We start from the raw sequence: 24,522 nt of genomic DNA on the forward strand, positions 1-24,522 counted from the left end.
CAGTGCCTTCATGGAGCACTAAACTTTTATTAGTTTCATTCATCCTTGACACCAGAGGGCGCCGTCTAGGACAAATGATTCATATCTAATCGTTCATTTTGACTGATGAAACATAAAATGAATCAACAAACAATTAAAGTGTGTCATGTATCTGTGTTCTTCAATCAATCTCAGGTATTTATATGTGTGTGCTAATCAATATAGCATTGATCACTGTGAAGTGTACAGTGAAATAATAACCTTTCTGCCTCATTTTAGAAACTACATCAGTCTACTGAGAAAGTACTTTGAAAGACTTGATTTGTGTAATGGTGTAGCGGATCTCATGGTTCGGAACATATGGTACTTTATGGTTAACTAGTCACGTATTGGACTTTTAATTAGTCACGTATTGGATTTTAATTTGCGTTTAATGTCAAAAACAGTATTGCAAGACACTTTTGGTTACATAAAATAAAACGAAGAAAGAATCAGCTGAATAAAAATAAATTGTAAAATATTCAGTACTGTGGAAAATTCACTGATACTTCAACTGTTGGTGATAATTTAGATAAATGTAGAAATGTAAAATTATTATTTGTACAACCCATGTTTATTTTTAGTCTCATTTCCAATAAATGGTTTAGTTATTCACTCATAACACTTCATGTTTCATTGCTAGATGAATAATTTTTGATGAATTATTCAGTGACATATTTTTGATGGCTGGTTGTCACCATCTATTGGTTCTATAATATTGCTTCCTACAACTTTCATTTTTGAGCATCAAGTGAAATGCATGTGACAGTGATTTTAATAATTACCATGAATGCCAGTGGTTTTATCTAAACTAGGGGTTTCCAAACGTTTCTGCTCGCAACCCCCATAACAATTCCAGTGACTCGCGATCCCCACTAACCTCGGAGGTGGTTGTAAACATACAAACATTGCACACAACGATGCACCCACACCAATAGGAACTAAATAAACACGAGCATATTGACAACACAAAAACGTGCAACATTCATAGTCATTTGTTTAATTTTATATTACTGGCTTTTTATTTGCATGTTTTTTTATGTAATTTTTAAATAATATTTTTATCTTCTGTAGGTTATAAATAAAATATGTTAATTATAAAAGTTTAATAACATATATAAGATTTTTGGAAATCACCAAGCGACCCTCTGATCTAAAACTATAAACCGTTATCTGAGTATTTCTGTGTTATTTGACTGTTTGTAACTTCATAACTAACTCAAAAGACTCAATCTCTTTCTTGATTTTTATGTTTTTTAAATACGGATTTAAATGCAGTGATTTGAAGAATTAATAAACAGATCCTGACGTTTTAATGATTAAGCGTGCAGCTTACACTGAATGCATTAATGTAGGCTAAATAAGTAGTGACAGAAAACACCTTTATTAACCTAAGAAACCCACTGCATTCTTCTTCCGTTTTTATTATATTTTAAAGGAAAGCCTAAATGCTTTCATACATGTGATTAGAATGACATGAGAGGCCATCTCTATGTGATCATTACATATTTAGGATGGATTAATCTACAAAGGTAAAAAAAAAAAAAGTATTCATCCATGGGTTACGTGTTCCAAACTGTGGATTGTGATCCATATGAATTCTGGATCAAGCGTGATCCGTTACACCATGTTGTTAAATCTCTTAATCTCTTAATGTTGTTAATCTCTTAAATTGTTGTACTTTGACAATGCATAAGCATTTTAGCATCTCCTAACTCAAATACTTTATTCTGAATGCACTGATGTGATTCATTGGTAAAAAAAAAAAAAAAAAAAAAAAAACAAGTACAGATGAATTCCTATAGATATTTTGTTAGCTATTATCATGAATTCTGTTGGACTATCAATAAAAGAATAGAGCTATACAAATTGAGGTCTGGTAAGGAAATTTGTTCGAAAGTATAAATGTGGCCTTCGTTGCTTGTTGAATGCAATTTCTGGTTTGTTTACTTGAACATATTCTTGTGTTTAATGACAGCTCTTAGCAAATCCACCTTTGTGGGCGGATATTGATGTAGCACATACTGCGTTTTGACAGTTTCACAGCTGCTGCACTATTGCCGTGAGGTAGACGTTCAGTTGTATAACCGCTCAAAAAAAGAGGTAACGCTTGCCCAGAATTCATCCTGGAGTTTGATCGCGAACACTCATCTGTCATCCTACACCAGTGAGTCAGTGCTTTGAGGACACGCTGCCTTGTAACCCTACAACAGGGACTTTTGCAGAACATGAATTCTATCTGCATATATTTGTCTGGGTTAAGAAGCTACTTCTGTGCGGTGACATGAAAGCTCTTAGAGATGTATATATTCTAAGAGGGGAGAGATAAAGAAGTGCTTGTTATGTGTGTTTCAAAATGGCGGCTTTGAAAGATTGATGATCAGGACTGTGTGCATTTCTGACTGATTTATAGTAAGACTAGGGTTGGTATAGATAAGTAAATGTAAAACTATGAGAAGAATTTTTTCGTTGCTTCAAATAAAATAAATGTTAATTAGAAAAGAATATTTAGAAAAATTATTTGAATTATTTATCATTTTGTGATTAGGTTAGTGAATATTTAGATCAGTGGTCCTCAACTGGGTCGCAAACCAGTAATGCTCTGTGGATCAATTAGTACCGGCCCACAAAAGTCACAAATCAATAATTACATTTTTTTTATTATCTAAAAGAGTCTAACTGATATTTTATTTTTAAATAACTTTTATTTTGAAAAATGACCGTATTCTCTGTTTTATCTCGGTCACTTGAGTGCCCAAATTTAACCCACAAGCAGTAACGATGAGTAAGAAAGTCATCTTTGGAAAGTTTCTTTGCTAAGCGGAAAAGGCCCAGGAAAGGAACCAAGAACTGCCAAAGAATGTACACATTTGTTAACAAGTCAGGTGAATCCACCATGTCTGTAGCTCGTAGCTGTGCATTTATACTTCTGTGCGCTGTCTCTGTTGGTCTGCATTGACACTTCCGAAACGCTAGTTGGCAGTGAGGTGTAAATGTTCTTCTGTGTTGAGTTTCCTCGCTGCTGTTTTGCTTTTCCTAAACACTTCCTGAATGTACAAGTGGTTCAAACTCGCTCATTTTGAGGCAGGAACCGGCGGACGTGCAAGAACTTTAACTATGAGGTAAACACAAAACAAAACTTTCCATTCGGAGCTCCTTCACGGGACTCCACACTTGTAAACAATCGCTTCATTAGGCTAGCGCCGCTCGCACGGCTCTCGGTCCCGCCCAGACTCATCAGCGCTACCAAGCCGACCAATCACAGAGCTTGCGCTAAGCGTCGTTGCGACGTGTAGTTGGATTTTTTGAGAGGTGCGCGTCAGTGATGCCGACGGCCACGGCGAAGGGCTATGTGTCAACTACGTAGCATACGCCGGCGTTTGACGCAGAAGTATAAATCAGCCTTTAGGGTCCTTTTGCATATCACATCTTTTCTAGAGTTTGCGCAAGTTTGTTATTTCCAATGAAGGTGTGTTGAATGTTGTGCTCGTGCTTTCCAGAAGCACCAAGTTGAATAAATGCCACAAGCACACTGCAAGCCACGTGAGAAGAACTGATCAATCAGCTTCAGCTTGTATTGTACCCCCTGTGGGGGTCCATGGGAAAATTGTCAACCGTTGACAGGTCCACAATGATAAAAAAAAGTTGGCGACCACTTATTTAAAAGACTAAAATTGACAGCTAGTTTACTATAAAAATATTCATCTGTAAAAATAAATCCATGTTTTGAGATTCACACAATGCTCTGTCGACATTTGATGTTAAAAATTTGTGCCTCAGACAACATTTTTGCAAAGTGTAAAATATGTTGCTACAGGTATGTTTCGTTACATGTTTCTGATAACAGATCCACTAGAGGGCGCTGTCTACATATTTATTAAAATTTTCGAATTTGAAATGCATTATTATGGTTTGTCATTCATTTGCATGTCCATGAGTAGGCGAGGCTTGTCATACAGAACACCTAGCGAACAGATCCCTTCCCTAAACCCAACTAATAGTGTTTTCGAAAGTAAACCACCATGTCCATGTAGTTTTAGCTTGATTATACATTGCTTTCTTCTATTTTGTGGAATTGTGCTTCAACTCGAACCCGAGCAGTTATCGAGTAAACTGACCATGCCAGAAATGCTGTCCATATGGAGATAGATAGGTGATGAACTTATTTGATTATGTAAGTCATAGACACCAATACATTTTTTCAAGTATTAATTTGGTGTTGTGCAAACAACTGCATGAAAAGAACTCTTTATTCATCGATAGTATGTCCCTGTAAATATCATTAGTGCGAAAAGGAATAAAAGTTGTTGTCTTCTGCCCTGTAATGCTCATTTTACCTAGAAACTGCAGTCAAATGTGTTGTTAAGTACATTTTTGGAGTTTCACAAAAATGTAGGATGAAGCACATATTTCCAATGCCTGTGGAAAGCCTGTGTTGCAAAAAAAAATTACATGTTGTTAAAATAAATGCTAATAATGCAATATTGCAAGATATGAGATCCTATTGCAAGCCAACAGTGTTAAATATCACTATGGTGTGTGGAAATGTTGTGAACGCATCAAAGCAGATGGTATGAGTAGATGTGAGCATAATGTGAAAATAATGTCATGTTGTCAAGCCAGAGAACCACAGGAATCTGTCATTAGGGACCAGTGAAGGAACTCGATATGGTTCAATTGGACACATGACACACACACACACACACACACACAGACACACACACACACACACACACACACACACACACACACACACACTTACACACACACACACAAATGCTGCACGCATCAGTTCGGGTTTCATTCTGCTACAGTCACCATCGTTCCCATGGCAATGAATGTATGTATGAATGGATGAATGAAGTTGGATCCTTTATGTTTTTCAAAGTCAGATTATGTAACATTGTGAATGTCTAATAAGACACAATTGTGTTAACACCCTGGTAGCTTTGAGAATCTACCATGCACAGATTTTTACTGCTTGTTTGTGTGTTTGTGCAGACATCCAGTAATTGGTCTGTTCTTCAAAAGAAAATTGATTGTGATTATTTTCTGGTGTGGTTAGTTTGGCTCGTGTCTCTCCCTTAACGAGTTCATTTTAGATCTCGGGAGATGTCATTAAACAAATGCTGGCAAAATAATGTAGGCCTACCACTGATGTCATCTGTGCACTCCAGTAATTTAATTTGTTTCATGATTGGGTTTTTATTTTACCATTTGGCTTTATACTGTATATTTGAACATGGTAATCCTAATGGTTAATTTTGTCAGCGCACACATTAAAAATGTCAAATATTCAAAGAAAGGTTTAAGTAGAGTAGCCATGTTTTTATTTATTTGTGGTAAGCCATTGTCTCATTTTATAATGGATGACAAAAGTGCAACTATTGGTATTAGTAAATATCATTCTTAATAACTGGCTCGCTGTATTGGCTAATATGAAGAATATCGATTGATTATTGACTTAAAATATGTGATGTATTGCTTGGATATCCAGGCTTGTAGGGAAAGACTAATACATCCTGGATAGAGTTACTATAAAAAACTATTTCAAATACAATATAACAGATATGCTCAGTTTCTCTGGATTTATGATTTGAAATGTTTGAGTAAAATGTTTTATTCTGTAAACTACTGGTGACATTCATCTAAAATGCAAATGTTGTCATTAAGAGATTTTTTATTTGCATTAAATAACAAAAAGGTGTCACAGCAGACATGCTAATATTCATTTGTAATGTCAGTTTAAATTTCAGACTTAAGAAATCAATCGATGGTGGAATAACCCAGATAAATGAAAACATTTTTTATACTCAGCATTTTTTAATGCACAAAAATACAAAATGTGAAATTACAAATGCTGTCATACCTTTATAGAATTAATAAATGTTCATGTTTTACTCAAACCCATACATTATTGATTTCTTTTATGTAGTTCCTTTATTTTTCATAGCTCCACACATATATTATAATTGGAAATAAATAAAATCGAAATAGTTTGAGGTTGTAATCTGGCCTAGGTTTAGCATTAAATCTAAATCTAAAATTAAATCATTTGGATAGATAGCATTAGAAAGCATTTTAAGAGCCATGCGCAATAGGAAATATTACTTCTTTGGCTTTTAGTTGCTGATAACAACTGCAGCAAGCTGTTAGGAAAACTTTCAAAATGTCAAATTTCTACACTAGATCTCTTTTGCATATTAATGGAGGAAATTCAGTGTTGTACATCATTAATGTAGTAAAAAGAGTCCCCATGTGACGTTCTATGATACTATACATTCTACAAGGAACTTTATCCTTGCTAATCAGGTAGTAAATGTTACATATAGTCCTGGTTTTATAAACAAGCTTTGTGTGAGTGCTCTGAATCGTGCTCAGGCACAGTTCAGTTGGCCAACCCTAGCCCGGTTGGAAGAGGTGTGCCAGAGCGTGGTTCACTTGGGCTCAGAAAACTAAAGCTGAAACTCCCAAAACTGAAGACGAGACGTGACTTTTAAGAGTCAAGTTTCATATGGATTTATTAATCATTCTTACTGTTATCTATGTTCGATGTCCAACTGCTATTTGGACATCGAAGACACCTTTATGTCTTATTGGTGTTCTTCTTAAAACAAAACCAATGCATTAATACATTTTTAGATACCCTCAGTGCAAGCTTCATTCAGTTGAAATGTATGCTTTATTAACGTATCGGTTGTCATAGAACTTGCATTTGTCCTAAAATTTCGATTTCAGTAAGCCTATGAATCAAACAAATAAACACCAAATGTCTGGAATCGTGCGAAGCAGTGGCGCAGTAGGTAGTGGTGTCGCCTCACAGCAAGAAGGTCACTGGGTCGCTGGTTCGATCCTCGGCTCAGTTTGCATGTCTGTGTGGAGTTTGCATGTTCTCCCTGCGTTTACTTGGGTTTCCTCTGGGTGCTCTGGTTTCCCTCACAGTCCAAAGACATGCGGTACAGGTGAATTGGGTAGGCTAAATTGTCCGTAGTGTATGAGTGTGTGTGTGTGTGGATGTTTCCTAGAGATGGTTTGCAGCTGGAAGGGTATCCGCTGTGTAAAAAAAACTTGCTGGATAAGTTGGCGGTTCATTCCGCTGATTAATAAAAGGACTAAGCCGACAAGAAAATGAATGTGTGGAATCTATTTTAATACTTTCTAGTTTGTAATTATAAATTTGAACAAATCAATAAAATGTTTTAAATCTGCTTTATAGACTTTATAGTCTGCTGTTTCAGCTGATGAGTGAAATACACTTCCTCCTGTCCAATAATTAAAAACATCTTTGTGTTTTGCTTAAAAATGACACTTTATAGGAAACAAAGTGTTTTGTTTCAAGCTCTTTCCATTTCCCCCCCAGGAAAAGCAAACCATAAATGCAGTTTTGATGCTTTTTCAACCACAGAAAGACATCAATAAATCAGCTTGTAAACATCAGTGTTTGCAGCTTGTTAGTTTGCTAAATAATTTACTCTAGAAAAGAGCATTTCTCTCACTTTATTATATTATTTTAGTTTAGTTTAGCATGCTAGTGTTATCTTAGTTGTTTATGTTATTGTAATACAAATAAACATAAATAAACATAACATTTACTTTATCTTGTATTCAGGTTTATTTCTAGTGGCCATCAATCTTTTTTTTAATTATTTTATCCTAAAAAAAAACAATTATTATTATTATCGTTATTGTTATTGTTGTTGTATGTATTTCAGGACAAACGTGTAATTGGCTCCTTAAAAAAAATTTTAAGCAAAAGAAAAACAGAAAATATTATAATATTTAGTTTTTACCCCAGTTTTATCAAAAACTTAAACTGTGACCTCAAATCCAAATACTAAACTGTCATTCATTTTTTACGTTTCATTACACTCGTGTGTGTGTGTGTGTGTGTGTGTGTGTGCGTGTGTGTGTGCGTGTGTGTGTGCGTGTGTGTGTGTGTGTGTGTGTGTGTGTGTGTGTGTGTGTTTGAGTGTGTGTTTGTGTGTTTGTGTGTTTGTGTTTTTGTGTGTTTGTGTGTGTGTGGAGTGGCATCCAAACCTGAAGGTTTGAGATGTTGTGTGTTCAGAGATGCTCTTCTGCAACCACGGTTTTAACGAGTGTTTGAGTTACTGTTGCCTTTATGTCAGCGCAAATCAGTATGGCCATTGTCCCCTGACTTCTGGTATCAACAAAGCATTTGCTTTGCATATGCCGCTCACTGGATATTTTCACTTTTTCAGACCATTCTCTGTAAACCCTAGAGATGGTTGTGTGGGAAAATCCCAGAAGATCAGCAGTTTTCTGAAATGCTCAGACCAGCCCATCTGGCACAAACAACCATGGCACATTCAAAGTCACTTAAAGCACCTTTCCTCCTCATTCTGATGCTCGGTTTGAACTACAGCAGATCATCTTGACCATGTCCACATGCCATTGAGTTGCTGCCATGTGATTGGCTGATTAGAAATGTGTGTAACGAGCAGTTTGACAGGTGTACCTAATAAAGTGGCCAGTGAATGTATAATGAAGTTGGAGGCAGATGTTGAGTGTCATGAGAGCATTAAAGAAATAGGTCTATAATAAAAAGCTTTTTTCATATTCCAGTCAGAACTGCATTTATAATACAATAGTCATGCTTTTCTGTTTTTGAAAGACACAATAATTAGAATTTGAGATATGCACAATATTTATCAAAACAATATTCCTGTTTGGTTTTTGCGTGTTTGTATCAAAGTGATGAGGCATAAAATATTGATCTTTCATTTTTGTGTTCCTCTCTACTGTAGGTCCTTTCAGACAAGCTAACAAAATAAGAAAGCTCAAGGTCCAATGATAATGTGTATGCATTCCAGCTGGACTCCAACTAGTCTATAGCAAAAAAATCTGTATAATTCATACATTCAAAGCTTTCCTATAATTCCTAACATTTGTTCTAAAAAATGGCTGTGAGCCAATAAAAAGACAGACTGGAGTTTGTGCTTGTTCTGTTGTCAACTTCAGGCAGGATTTCATAGCACCCAGGTGTTTTTTTTACACCTTGTCGAATGAAAGTGTGGCATGATAAAGTGGTGCGTTTGAATCCTTGGGCCATTTCCAAAAGAGAAGGATTTCTGAGAAGTGATGTGGAGTTAAAAAAAAAAAAAAACTCAGTGTCCAGTTTTTTTTTCATTGCCAGAATGCTTGTGGATGAGATGTCAAACTTTATAACCCCATGGCAGAAGAAAACGGTTACACCAATCTTCCAGAGTTTTCCGCAGCTCACAGCTCAGGCATGACCGCATGGAAAATATCAGCGGAGAGCTCTTTTGTTATGGTGAACAGAAAAGCCTTTTAAAAAACCCAAATGTACCTGAAAGTGGAGTCTAGAAGGCTGTCTGAAACACTTTTTTGTCTCATTATTCTGTCTGTTACGTCAATCACTCTCTATTGCTGATGGCCATGAGATTTACCGTGTTTTGATGCTTGTGTTACTGTACAAGACTTAATGTTCTGGTATAGGAAAGAATGAAATGATGACTGAATGAAAATATTAGATATCCAGCAATCTCACACAGCCTGCAGCGGTGCATGGAGGATTATTAAATGCATTTTTCAAATACTCTCTTACAATTTATTCAGTAAACATAAAGAGTGCAATATTGAGCGTATTGAGAGGTCACCTCTATTAACTGCATACTAATGGTTATACGTTTATGAAAAGACAGGTCGTAAATTCCTGTTAACATGACATACCATGTTGGTCGGTATTATTTGCACAAATTAAGTAAATGCAGATAGGGTCTAGTCGTAAAGACAGAATATTTCATATAATTTAGATATTTAAATGATATGAAGTCTGCATGTTCTGCACTGAAAAAAAAAAACGATGTATCGCAACACAGACACACACAAAAATAGTATAAATCCTAATCAATTGTTTAAACATGCACTGTTCTTGATTGACAGTCTTTAAATTTTTTTAAATATAGTGATTGATGGCATGGATTTCATATATCTTAAAGCATATTCCATACATATGGAGTATACTTATAGAATGCAGTTTGGCCTAACTCTGTGTGAAAAAATGGCATCTTTATAAGAGTATGTCTGCTGATCTGGTATTGTAAGTATTTGAGCAGTAATCCAGCAAGTTAGATATATACTGTTGTAATTTACCAACTAAAGCTTTATAAGATATGTTGTTTTCTCCTTAATTGAGAAAGAGGTCCATTCTGTGATTTTATATAAATTACATTGATGTAATTATACCAGTGACACATCTTAAGGCACTATGATAAACAATATGTATTTTTTTTAAACATTCAGAGGTGCATGAATATAAAGTGTATCTCCTGTTTTAATTCATTCAAAAATCCAGTGAATAATTTGTTTGGGTGTGTGTTTCTGTGCATGAGCACCATGGTTTAATGTACAACAATATATTGAAGCATGTGGCACACCCTTTTGCTTCATGATAATCAGGGACAGACTTAGCAATTTGGCGGCCCTAAGCAATTCCAAGTATTGGGTCCTATCACTGAAACAACATTCTGTTTCACTCTATCCTAATTCTCTGGGGCCCTACTTCACTTATTAGTTAAGTCCTTACCTGATAATAATAATAATAATAATAATAATAATAATAATAATAATAATAATAATAATAATAATAATAAATAATAATGGGGGCGAAGCAGTGGCCCAGTAGGTAGTGCTGTTGCCTCACAGCAAGAAGGTTGCTGGTTTGAGCCTCGGCTCAGTTGGCGTTTCTGTGTGGAGTTTGCATGTTCTCCTCGTGTTCGCGTGGGTTTGCTTCAGGTGCTCCGGTTGTCCCCACAGGCCAAAGACATGTAGGTGAATTTGGTGAGCTAAATTGTCGCCTGTGTATGTGTGTAAATGAGTTTGAATGGATGTTTCCCAGTTTTGGGTTGCGGCTGGAAGGGCATCCGCTGCGTAAAACATATGCCGGATAATTTAGTGGTTCATTCCACTGTTGCAACCCCAGATTAATAAAGGGAATTAATAAAGTGACTAAGCAAAAGAAATAAATGAATAACTGGATTAATAGGAACTATTACCACCTTTTTCAAATTAAAGCAGCTTTTGACATCATATATACAGTATTTATATATTCTATTCATAACAGTAAAATAAGCTATTATATAAAGACCTATTGGAACCCACATGGACCCAAGATTCTCACAGAAATTTGTCAAGTTTGGTGAAGGAAAAATCATGGTTTGGGGTTACATTCAGTGGGGACATGCGAGAGATCTGCAGAGTGGATGGCAACATCAATAACCTGATGTTTCAAGACATTTGTCCTGTCCATTACATTACAAACCACAGAAGAGGGCAAATTCTTCAGCAGGATAGCCTCTACATCAAAGTTCCTGAAATCAAAGAGGGTGAAGGTGCTCCAGCATTGGACAGCCCACTAACCAGAAATCAACATTACTGAGCATGTCTGAAATAATATGGAAGAGGCATTGAAGGTGAAGAATCTTGATGAATTCTGGGAGTCCTGCAAAAAGGCTTTCTTTGCCATTCCAGATGACATTATTAATCAGTTATTTGAGTCATTGCAGAGATGTATGGATGCAGTCCTCCAAGCTCATTGGAGTCATAGACAATATTCATTCGTTTTCCACTGCACCTTGACTTTATATTCTATACTCTACATTATTTTTGTTAGTGACAAGACTTTTGTCTAAGCAAAGTCAGACCTTAACGTCCTAATTAAAAATCAAGGCTTGATCATATTTTATTTTGGTAAAATAGTGTAATCCAGAGGCATTTGCCTTTCATATGAGCCACTTCTGATAAAAATTGATCAACTAGTCAAGTTATTATTTGTTGTTAAAACTTGGATAGGCGACAAGACTTTTGTCAGGTAGTATGCTGTGTAATCAGAATCTTCAAAAATGCGGTATAGAATTAAGATTACAACAAAAATTTATTACATTTGCGGTTTGTCAATGTAATATTACCCACATAAATTAATATATTATCAAAAGTATTTGCCTCAAAGCTTAAAGATCCTCCAAATGGATTGATTTGCACTTCACTTGATCATTTCATTTTTTTTTTCCTGCTATTAATTTATTTATAAAGCACTTCAAGCGCTTCATGTTAGACATTGATTTGCTTGCTTGATTACTGGCCTTGTAATACTACTACACGAAGCTAAGTATTTCTCTTCTTCGATATTTCTTTTAAAATCTTTGAAAGAATCTGGTATTGGGTTTGAATTGAAGATTTCAAGTGCATTCTCAGACACTTCAACTCTACTGCATACTGCTGAGAATATCTGACAAATGATTTGCTGGATGCAAAAGACTGACGCAGACATTTATTGCTGTTGGTTAAACATGTTACCATGGTGCTTGGTTAATGCAGGTCTGAGGGTCAAGTCTTTTGCTCAAGGTGCTGAAAGTGTACAGTGTGATGTGATATAAGCAAGAGGCTTGAAAACCAATATATCCAAACATTTCCTCGGGGATTGATCTTGTTCTTTACCGCTTTGGGGATCACTGCATGGGTAATTTACTCCAAAGCATTAGACAAAACAATGTATTTCATAAATGGGCCTGTTGTAAATGTTATATAACAATTACTTGAACCTTCATTCATGCTGGAATAGTGAAGCATCTACAGTATGCGTGACTGTGTAATGGATTTCAGTGCTGATTCATAGCCTAGATTTACAAACAGCTTTAACCTGTGCAAACCCTCTTTTGGCACTAAAAAAGATTTACTAAAGACAAGCAGTAAAACAAATTCCCATGAAAAGGCATATTGTTTTTTTTGTGACTGGGCTCAATGCATGTATGCATTTGGATTGCATATGAGATCTTTCATTGTTTCATCATTAGCTATAGGCTCAAATTAAAGTAAATTATAGTAAATCTGTGGAATCCTTACTGTCTACATTGTTTATGTTCACAGAAAAAAGCATGCTGTAGGTTAAGATAATAGGACTTTTGCTGCAATAAGTATTAACAGATTTGGCTCTGTATAATGCAATTTCTGCATTATTTACATTCAGGGCTTGACATTAACTTTTTTGATCACCACCAGTGTGGCTAGTAGTTTTCCTACATTACTAGCACTCACCATTTTCACTAGCCACAATTTTGTTGTTGATAAAATATATTTTATATGCATAAACATGACTTTGACTCATTAAATTACTTGATTTAGAGTTTGTGGAATGTCCACATGCCTCCTCATTCATTTCGCTTTTTGTCTGTCATGTATGAGCTTGCTCTGAGCATGAGCACATGGGTCATGGTTTCATAGTGTTGTATTACAATTAGTTTTTATTTCACATTTTTTATTTGACTTTTCGGAGCTCAAATAATTTACCAAATTTAACTCTAACCATGCTAAAAATAAAGAAATAATCATTTCTTAGCCACAAATTTTAAATAATGTGTCAAAACAAGCAAAATATAGCTGTATACTATACTTTTTATTTAAAAAAACATTTCTTTAAAAAACAAAACAAAACAAAACAAAAGTTAATATCCTATATCCTGTTCAAATAATGGTTAAAGCGAAAGCAACCGGTGCTGCTTACAAAAAGACCACTCTACTCTTGAAAGCAGCAGGACTGTGGGTGCATGAGCATAACTTTTTGTCTAGTCTATTTGAAAGAGAACCGATCACACCAGTTGCAATTCCAGACACGGTTGTTTCAAGCTTGACAGAGCTCCTGCGCGTAGCTACGGTTGCTAAGCCATGATTGGTGGGTGGCGGTTTTTGAGTGTGACTTAGCGAAGGTGTCAATTAAGAAAATACTTGTATAATGAATCTACTATGTAAACAAAGTTTTTGATTACCTTAAATTAGTTAATTGGTGACCCCTTAATCACCACATTACCTTCTGTGCAGGATGTTTAACTTCGCACTGCAATGGTCAAAAAAAAAAAGGTTTTGAGAAAAACTTTTTATCCACCATAGCTGCAGGCAATGGGCAAGTTCTTTTAAAAGAGTAATAAGTTAAAGTTCCTAGTTCTCACAAATAGTAACTGCATTAGTAACTGAGTTACATAATTATAAAAGTAACTAATTACCAGGAAAAGTAACTATTGTGCAACTTAAAACAATTCTAATTTGTCAAATGACTATAAAATAAATGTAAAGCATTGCACACTAATCTACACTATTTTAATGTAGTTGTGGAACAATGTGAGAGACAACCATCAAATTCAACATATCATTATAAGTATTATTATTACTATAGTTGCACAATAAAACACAATAGTTAGTTTAACACTTTAAGCATTTATTGCACAGACCACAGCTCGCAAGACTTGATGTGCTTCATTAGATTGGAATTACTTGTCACTGACGGAGAGAGTCTTTTTAAAAAAACATTTTCCTGGGCATAACTTGCACAATACAAACACATTATTGCCTTTCACCTTAATGAGGGGAAAGTAGTGCTTATATTTCCAGTTTGCAAAAGCTACTGTTGAACTTGTTGGATTTCATTCTTGTTCTGACTCTTGGTCATTGGTGTGTGCAACTGACTGGGCATGTGCTTGTGTGTGAACACCTGCACTACTCTGCCTCTGATTTAGAGATCTGCGTGGGACTAAATTTTGAATCCCGCTCCCGCCCGCACCCGCTCGCACCCGCCAGGTTTTAGCCTGAACCCGACCGCTCCCGCTTATATTAAGCACTTGTTGTCCCGCTGCCCGCCCCGCCCCGCCCCGTTTTCTACCCGCCGCGCCCGAACCCGCTTAAGAGCGATGGGAGAACAAAACCAAAAATCACCCAGCTATACAGTCCAGACAGCCTATAACAAGCTGTCTGTATAAACACAGACACACACAGACAAAGCTCTCTCTCTCTCATTCACGTGTACGCGCCCACTAACACACACACATAAGCACCAAGCACACACACAGGCAAAGCTCTCTCTCTCTCATTCACGCGCGCGCACTAACACACACACACACACACACACACACACACACACACACACACACATAAGCACCAAGCACACACACAGGCAAAGCTCTCTCTCTCTCTCATTCGCGCGCGCACACATACACACACACAAACAGCAACAGACAAGCTAAACACAGCATCACGCCATATCATTTACACACATACATACGCGTGCTCGCTTGGTAGTCGGAGCGATATTGCTAGATAGCCCGCTCTTGTCCCAAATTAAACCCGTTACCGACCGCTTCCACGATTTATTCAGAAATTTATACCCGCGCCGCAGAAATCTGGCCGGGTCCCGCGGTGCCCGCGGAACAGCCACGGGAATGCAGACCTCTACTCTGATTGACAAACGATGGAAATAGACTCCATCTAAGCCAATCATAACCTTCCCAGTTACACCACATTCACAGACACACCAATCGTCATCACTGGTTGGTTATGTGTCCCGCCCCAGCCCTGAACACACACACACACACACACCCAAGAGAAAGAAAGGTACTATAGCTGAAAGAGATGCTGCTCGCATGAAAACCACTTCAGTGATCTCAACTAAAGTAACCCACATTTTATTGTGTCAGTAAGGGTAATGGCATTGTAATGGGGGAAAAAGTAATTCATTTAATTACTCATGACTGAAAAAGCATCGCCGCTATTGATGCCGTTAATTTGTAGCACTGTTATTCCTATTAATGCAAAAAATTTACAGGTAAAGCTTCAGAATTAAAAACGAATCATTCAAAGCTGCATATGGCACCAGTGAAGATGTACTGTATGTTTATCAGTGGAATTATGGAGAAAGCATGTATCAATAGATGCTCTATAAAAGGGGTGTCAAACTCAATTCCTGGAGGGCCGAAGCCCTGCACAGTTTAGTTCCAACCCTGCTCCAACACACTTACCTGTAGGTTTCAAATAAGCCTGAAGGACTCAATTAGTTTGATCAGGTGTGTTTAATTAGGGTTGGAACTAAACTGTGCAGAGCTTTCTGAGCAGAACCCTTTTGGAACTGAGTTTGACACCTGTGCTCTATAAGATGTTAAACAAAACAAATATTCTAAAAGCAACTCATGTCAAGTACTTAATCGTAATTGTCTTATTCAGAATCATGTAAATAATAAAATTACTGAGCCCATATGAATGTACCATTTGAGAAATGAGCTGATTTTAAATTTAGATTATAACCAAATTAATGATCTCGGAGGCATGTAAACCTATTGGAGCAGACATCGGTGCTCTTTAAAGTCGTGTAAAATGGAGCACTTTAATTTACCATCTTCCAACCCCTCCTTCTGGAGCCGCTGCTGTAGTTCCTGTGCTCCAATCCAGCATAAGTTCTACATTCCTGCTGGGACTTTTCTGGGATGTTTACCTCCAGACTTCTCTCAGACGTTCTGTCCTCTCTCCTCCTCCTTGGTTTCTGGCAGCGCCTACCAGATTCCTGCGTGTCTATCACTCTAATCAGGCGGCCAGACTCATTACAGAGTCCACTTAGTCAAGAGCCGGTAAAAAAAAAAGAGAGCTTGCCTGCTGTCTAACAGGGGAGGGCTATTTTCTTTTCATTTGGATGGGGTGCAGCGGTCTAGTTTGACAGACTTTCTACAGATTTCAGTGCGCCCTGTATGAAAGTTGACTTCATTTCGAGACCATAAGGGGGCAAGCTTGTCCTCTCTCTGGTGCGCCGCTGTCTAGCCTAAGGTGATGAGCGTGGGTAGAATGACGTTACTGAACAATTCAAAGTCGTGTTGCACCCAGACGTCTTAATAATTTGGATAACAATGTGCAGAAGCCTAGTTAGAATCTCTGATTTCAGATGTTTATGAACGCCTTGTTTGTGTGGGTGGAATCAATTTAGCAGCACATTAAGAGCGAGAAGAAAATGGCAGGGCTTCTTAGGAAGTTATGAAAGAGGAGAATTTGGAGCTGCACATTTTATGCCCAGTATTTCTGTGATTTCATGGATTGTAAATCCTTGTATACTGTATACCTGTACAGAGCTCAAGCGCAGCATTTTCATTGACACTTCTTGTATTACTGAATCATTTTCTAATAAATTATTTCATTCTAACTTACTGTACATTAGCCTAAAAAATTTTTGCATTTAAAATTGCACCTAAGCTTAATAAAACCTGCTAATTGAGCATGACATAAAAATAACTGGAGTGTTTTGTGCATATCTAGTATCATGATTAGTGGTCTAAAATAAGATTTTTTTTCTCTTTTAATATTAAAATACGAAATCTAAAATTAATAATACAACACACTACAGGTCAAAAGTTGGGGTAATTTTTTTTCAAGGTTTTTTTTAAAAGAAAATTATTCTGTTCATCAAGGCGGTATTTATTAAATGGAAAAAAATATGTAAAATTGTTAAATATTTATTTATTGAATATATTTATTACTTATTGTGTGTTGTTTCTAATTAAATTATTCGACCAGTCATTATTACTTTTAATATTATTATAATTATTATTATGAATAATATTATTATTATCAATAATAATAATAATAATTACAACAACAACAACAATAATAATAATAATAATAATAATAATATAAGTGATCATGTGACTCTGAAGAAAATCATTTTTAAAATTACTGGAATAAATGAGTAAATTAAATTATAAAATACTTTTGAACAGTTACTGTATTTTATAGTGCAATAAAATTTGACGATTTGAAAAAAAAATACTGTATTTTTTATTCAATAAATGCAGCCTTAGTGAGCAGGAGAAGCTGATTTTAAAATATTTTAAAAATCCTACTGACCCCAAACTTTTGACCAGTAGTGTACATTTAATATACAATGCGATATACAATACAATATAATATTCTGGACTTTTTTTCCTGTGTTAAATACCAGAACATCTTGTGAGGCATATTTAGAACAAGAATCAGTTGATTATATTAACACTTGCATTCCCAAAATACAAACCAATTGTCACTTTAAATCTTCATACCTCAACACTATTCTTCAGCAAGGTTTTACTTGTTTAAAGTATACATAAAAAAATTATGATTCCTCTTTTATTCATTTTACAGAGTATCCGTGGGCTCTTTAAAAGTCTTAAAATGTTTTAAATTTCAAAATCAAAATTTAAGGCCTTAAAAAGTCTTAAATGTACTGAAATATTGTGTTGTAGGTCTTAAAAAATTAATTGGGTCTTAATAAAAGCTATTCAATCAGGCCAACACCCATCCAATCACCATCATTTTGACAAAAGTTAATTTATCAACTCTTATTTATTAACTGTACTTACCAACTCTATTTATAGGTATATTTATAAACATAGGATTTAATTATCTTCCTTACAATAACACAGTTTTCAATATTTTTTTTAAGTTTTAACTGGACCATTAGAATGTGTAAGCCATGTATAAGTCTAAAATATAATTCATAATCGTCTTAAAGAGGTCTCAAAAAGTCTTAAATTTTACTTGATGAAACCTGTAGCCACCCTTTCAAAATAAGCACATTTCATTTTTTCATAAGTCTATCTGGTAAACTGAACATTAACCATATTTCAACTATTTATTATAAGCAATTAGAATCACTTTGCATTTAATTTGTTGTTTACAAAAATTCCTCTTTGTCTTAAAAGAATGTGGTGCGAAATAGATGCCATACATAAATGACTATAAGTTAAGCAATTAATATATTAACATTTATAGATTTTCCTATAATATATCATTGCTGTGAAAGCTACAATATTTCACACTTGCATAACAGCTTGTCGCCAAATACTCTTCAATTATCGAAGCTCCAACATGACAGCACACAAACTGCCAGTAATGATCATAAAGGGAACTGGCGTGTTTTTCACAGCAGGCCGGTGCGTTCCTGCACGACAGCACCCTAATGAATAATGAAACTGCACAATTTGCTAATGTGTCACCGAACGCCTGCACCATATGAAAGCCGGTTGTCACCTAGACATATAAAATGCTCGCGCAGGCCATGAATTTCAGCAGTCACTTAATATTGCTGCCACAAGGGCCGTGAGCTGCCAGGAACCAGGCTGCCAGGGGCATCACCGCAGCCCCCTTTTCCTCCCAGACCAGAAAGCGAGATCTGGGCTATGAATGCTAGCATTGCTCCCCTAATTGGGCCTGGGAGAGGTTTAACAACCATGCTACAGTTTACTCAACTGACAAATAGAAAAATAAAGGCCTTGTTCAAATTAGCACAGTGAAGTGAGAAGTTCTAGAAGCCCTTGACTGTCTTGGCTGTCAGCTTAGCCTAATCTACAGAAAAAGGGTTATTTGAGTTCAGTTCGAGCTGCTTGCTTCATTCATTACATCCAGGGCTGAAAACAGACTTCGGTTTCAGTCAAGTTTGTGCTGGGGTCAAGAAGCAGAAGATGCGGAGGGGCAGATTAGATAAAGCAGGCATCGGTAATGATCCTCAGGCCACTAAGCAATTAGCATTTGAAAACCCTCCCTTTCCCATATGAGAGTGAAGTATTGATTACAATAATTTGAGGTCATACCTCCAGCTTCCTCGTGGGCTGCAATTACAGCTAACTAATTTGTCCAATTAGTTTGCTGCAAAACGCTGTGCAGGATCTATGTTTTTATGAACGCATCATGAAAAAGCATGTTTATATTTATGTAGTGGATGTCCAGTTGATCCAACAAAGAACATTCCGTCTTCCTTTACTCTCCCTCTACTGGTCGGCATTGACTGTACTGTGGATATACACTCACCGGCCACTTTATTAGGTACACCTTACTAGTATCGGGTAAGACCCCATTTTGCCTTCAGAACTGCCTAAATCATTCATGGCATAGATTCAACAAGGTACTGAAGATATTCCTCGGAGATTTTAGTCCATATTGACATGGTAGCATCACACAGTTGCTGCAGATTTGTCAGCTGCACAATCCTTGATGCGAATCTCCTGTTCCACCACATCCCAAAGGTACTCATTTGAATTGAGATCTGGTGACTGTGGAGGCCATTTCAGTACAGTGAACTCATTGCCATGTTTAAGAAACCAGTCTGAGATGATTCACGCTTTATGACATGGTGCATTATCCTGCTGGAAGTAGTCATCAGTAGATGAGTATTCTGTGGTCATCAAGAAATGGATATGGTCAGCAACAATACACAGGTATTGCACCGTTACATCACCATCACCAGCCTGAATCGTTTTTACAAGGCAGGATGGATTATTTTTCTCCTGCTTTGGATGTAATTGGTGACCAGTTTCCAACATTTTTTAAAATATCTTCTTTTTTAATCAATATACAAAAGGTTTGGAACCACTTGAGTTTGAGTAAAGGATCAGTATAATTTGTCCTTTTTGAAAATCAAACAGCATTTCGTTTTCTGTTAATTGGTTAGCACTGTTGCCTCACAGCAAGAAGGTTACTGGTTCAAGTCTCAGCTGGGCCAGTTGGCACTTTTGTGTGGAGTTTGCATGTTCTCCCTGTGCTTGCTTGGGTTTTCTCTGAATGCTTTGGTTTACCCCACAGTCTAAAACCATGCGCTATAGGTGAATGTAGGTGAGAGTGTTTCTCAGTACAGGGTTGTGGCTGGAAGGGCATGCACTGTGTAAAACATATGCTGGAATATTTGGTGGTTCATTCTGCTGTGGCGACTCCTGATAAATAAGGAACTAAGCCGAAAGAAAATGACTGAATAGTTTGTTGTGAAATCACTTTGATTGGCTAAGTAACAGTGACATCATCAACTGTTGTTAAGAGCAGGGGCCTCATGTATCAACGCTGCGTACGCACAAAAACTTTGCGTACGCCAGGTTTCACGATCACGCTTGGATTTGCTAACGATGAAATGAATGTAGGAATGTGCGCTGGTCCACGCCAACTTCATTTCTTGGCTTATGTGCATTTCTTGAGTGTGTTTGTTTTATTTCCATTGGTGACTCCTAGACGCAATTGTGTTTAATTGCACTCTACAAAGTGTCTTTGAGTCATGCAATGACAACTGTATGGACCAAGATCATCCGCATGTCTAGCAGGTATATAAGGTTTCCATACCATGCAGTTGACCAGCCAAACATTAAAGCGCAACTTGCAGTGATCGCATGTTTTCCCAATGTAATCGGAGCGATCGACTGCACGCACATAGCTATGAAGGTGCCATCTGAAGACGAATTTTCATACGTGAATCAGATACATTTCCATTCAATAAATGTGCAAATAATATGTGATGCTTAAATGCTCTTAACATAATACACACTTATTAATGATTCCTACTTGTGTTCCTCGTGATGAAGAATAAGCAAAATCTTATATGTAGTGGGGGAAAAAAGAACAATGAGTTTATCAAACGCTGGATTCGAACCGGGTTCATGAATGACAGTGTCAAAACATGTTGCCATGTGTTGTACCGGCTACACCACTTGCACTGATCATGTCCGCTCTCTTTAGCTTTGTTGTCTCTGCCAAACAAACAGGCGGAAATCACTCAACTAGCTCATTCCAATGACAAACTTACAAATAACACTGTTTTTCTCCGGTCTACCTCCAATAGGAGCCCCTCCAATTCACATTTTGTTCAACGTTTCTCTTCTTGCTTGTTTTTGTTATTGGTTTTTTGTTTGGGTTTTGCCAAGGTAGAGTCATTAGCATATTCATACAGAGGAGGAGGCAAGAAGGGGTTTTGCGCTTGTGCATGTGCGCTCAGTTTCACGTTCATTTGGATGTAAAAAAAATATATATATGTGTGCGATTCCGTGTACGCAGTGTTTCATACAGTACATCTACATTTTTTACTGCGTACGCACATTTACAGTTTCTACGTTTCTACGTATGCAATGTTTTAGTATGATTTCAACCCAAGTCTTCACACATGAAGACTATTTGTATACATGTATTCCTACTTGCATAGGAAACTAAAACAGTGTAGCCAGAAACAAAATATATTTTACTGGCAGTGATGATGCTTTTAGGTCTGATAAATGCTCAATCCTCAATTCAGATGTATTGCCTGTTATTTTTTAATTTAGAACGGTTTATGTAATTGTGCTTATAATTGTTGTGTTAAGTATTTAGTAGCATTTTTATATACAGTAGTTCTGTTTAAATATGTGAAACAGAACAGAATATTTTTACATTTCTGTTTATGAAAAAGTCTCTTAACTTTGAATATTATTATTATATTAAAATAGCACTTCTTGAATCACTGAATGCCTCCTTAATTGTAAGTCGCTTTGGACAAAAGTATCTGCTAAATGACTAAATGTAAATGTATTATTATTATTATCAGTGTTGAAAAGGTTAAGGTTTTTGTAGACACCATTTGACTAATACAATGAAAAGGTAAAGAAATTGATTTTGTAACATTATAAATGTTGTCAGAGTCAATTTAATGTTTTCCGGCTGAGTGAAAGCAAACAAATTAGGGCTGTCAGCTCAGTAGATATTTTTTTGTACGATTAATTACACACTCAAGTAATTAAGCATGAAACACCATTTGTCTTGTTTAACACATTTTTGTCAACATTTGTTCTATCCAGCAGAGTAAACTGAATCAATCAGATTTATGGATGATGCTAACACAACTGTAATTTTCAAGCCAGAAATAGAAATGAGGTTAAGCAACGCTAAAGTATATATGGCAATTCCTAAGTTTTTGACTAAGTAGTAAATTCGTTTGAATTCGTATAATTTAGAATGATTTGCTCATGATTTAGGGGTGGAGTTTGGTGCCACGCCCCCTTTAAAAAAAATCACACATCTGAAAATTGGTACAATGGACCATATGCACAGTTAGTATTTTTCAGCCAGTGATGAACTTCCAGTGAAAGCTTTATGTGACTATTTTCAGTTTCATAATTTTTTTTTCAACAGCATCGATGTAATGTAATTAAAATATAATCAGTTAAAAAAGGCTTAAGCATCCATTTGGTTGTTAAAGCATAAAAAGACAGTATAGGCTAGTGCAGAAAGTCCATTGAAAAAACTGGGGTAAAATTTATTTCCATATTTTAAGGACATGGCACGGAAAAATATAATATAATGCAGTGCTTATTGTTTGGTCTGATACCACTTTATATCAAATCAAATTTTTTTATAATTATTTTTGCAGACAGAAAAACAAAGAATGGACCGACCTGATCTGAAACGCAGTGATTTTGTATGGGATGGTGCTTAACCAGACGCCCTAGGGCTGTCTAAAATTCAAAGTCCAACCCATTTGTACAAATTAGTCAAACTCAATTCCTAGAGGGCTGCAGCCCTGCATAGTTTAGTTCCAACCCTAATTAAACACACCTGATCAAACTAATTGAGTCCTTCAGGCTTGTTTGAAACCAACAGGTAAGTGTGTTGGAGCAGTGTTGGAACTAAACTGTGCTGGGCTGTGGCCCTCCAGGAATTGAGTTTGACATCCCTGCACTAAACTGACAAAACATGAAATAGTTACATTTCCTAACATCAGGCTGTGTTAAGGAAAATATCAGAATTTATTCTGCCTTGGTTTACTGGAAATATGTGCCATACTTTACATTTTTATGAAACCTAAAATACGTTGCTTCGGGTTTGTTTTGTTGCACGTTTCAGATGACAAATCCTCTAGAGGGTGCTGTCTACATTTTTACACATTTTAAACATGTTACTCAGGTTGTACTTTTCAGATATGTGTCCACATGTCCACTAGAAGGTGGGGCTTGTAATCCTGTGATGAACTTTGTTTTGCTTATTTTATCATTCCAACATAAGCTTGCAGTGTAGCAAACCATTTCAAAACAAGTAGCTTCACTGCAGCTTTGGAAGCTACATTTACAGATGAACACTTTTACAGTGCTTGTGTCAAAATGAAGTGTGATGCACCAATGAACTGAGATATGGTGACAAGTTTGATTGTTCAGTATTGAAAAAAAAGTAGAATTTCTGAGCTCTTTATTTGACGTGTTTATGAAGGGAAATGGTAAAAGCCTTCTTTCTGTTAAATCTTCACTTGTGAGCTCACAAGACCAGATGTCTGTCCATCAGAGCATATATTTCTGCACCGTGAATTCTGCCTCCGAGTGTGTGTGTGTGTTTATCTGTCCAGCGTGTGCACAGCTGCACTCTGGGTTTCTGCTTTGTGTCGGGATGGTGAAGGTGTCAGTTTGAGTGTGAGCTTTCAGACACCTGCTTTATAGGCGATGCTTCGTGGATAAATGTGTGGAGGTGTCATTTTGGACTTTCACACATTACACGAATGAATGAATCAAGTCTGCTTGTGCTGGGTTTTTTATGTTGTTGCTGCTATAAGGTTGGGGCGCAGTATGTATTGAAATAAAGTCAATATTGTGAAATGGCTAAGTGCAAGTGTTAAATCACACAAGATGCAATTCAATATTTACAGAATTTGCTTATTTTCTGTGAATTGATCTGTTCTGAGACACTGATAAGGGTTTCATTTGTAACCGGCAGTCATATTTTTGGTTTTCCAGCAGCTTGTTGGAATAAAAGCTCAATTAGGAACCTTTTGCTAATAAATCAATGATGTATAGTGATTCTAGATTCTATCCATCAGGAATATTTTGTGTCTTCAATAACTAATGAAACAGTTTTGAATAGGAACACTAATTAAATCAGGTTATATAACTATTAACTTTACACTGGAACCAG

At 36.4% G+C, this 24,522-nt stretch overlaps 1 protein-coding gene across 3 annotated transcripts in view; it reads left to right on the plus strand.

The window, feature by feature from the left end:
- The window catches only part of ankfn1a (ankyrin repeat and fibronectin type III domain containing 1a), a 184,338-nt gene that overhangs the window by 35,349 nt on the left and 124,467 nt on the right, over nt 1-24,522 (plus strand). The gene's annotated exons all lie outside the window — the stretch shown is intronic.

This window comes from Danio rerio, chromosome 12 (assembly GCF_049306965.1).
Source record: "Danio rerio strain Tuebingen ecotype United States chromosome 12, GRCz12tu, whole genome shotgun sequence".
Taxonomy (NCBI): Eukaryota; Metazoa; Chordata; class Actinopteri; order Cypriniformes; family Danionidae; genus Danio; species Danio rerio.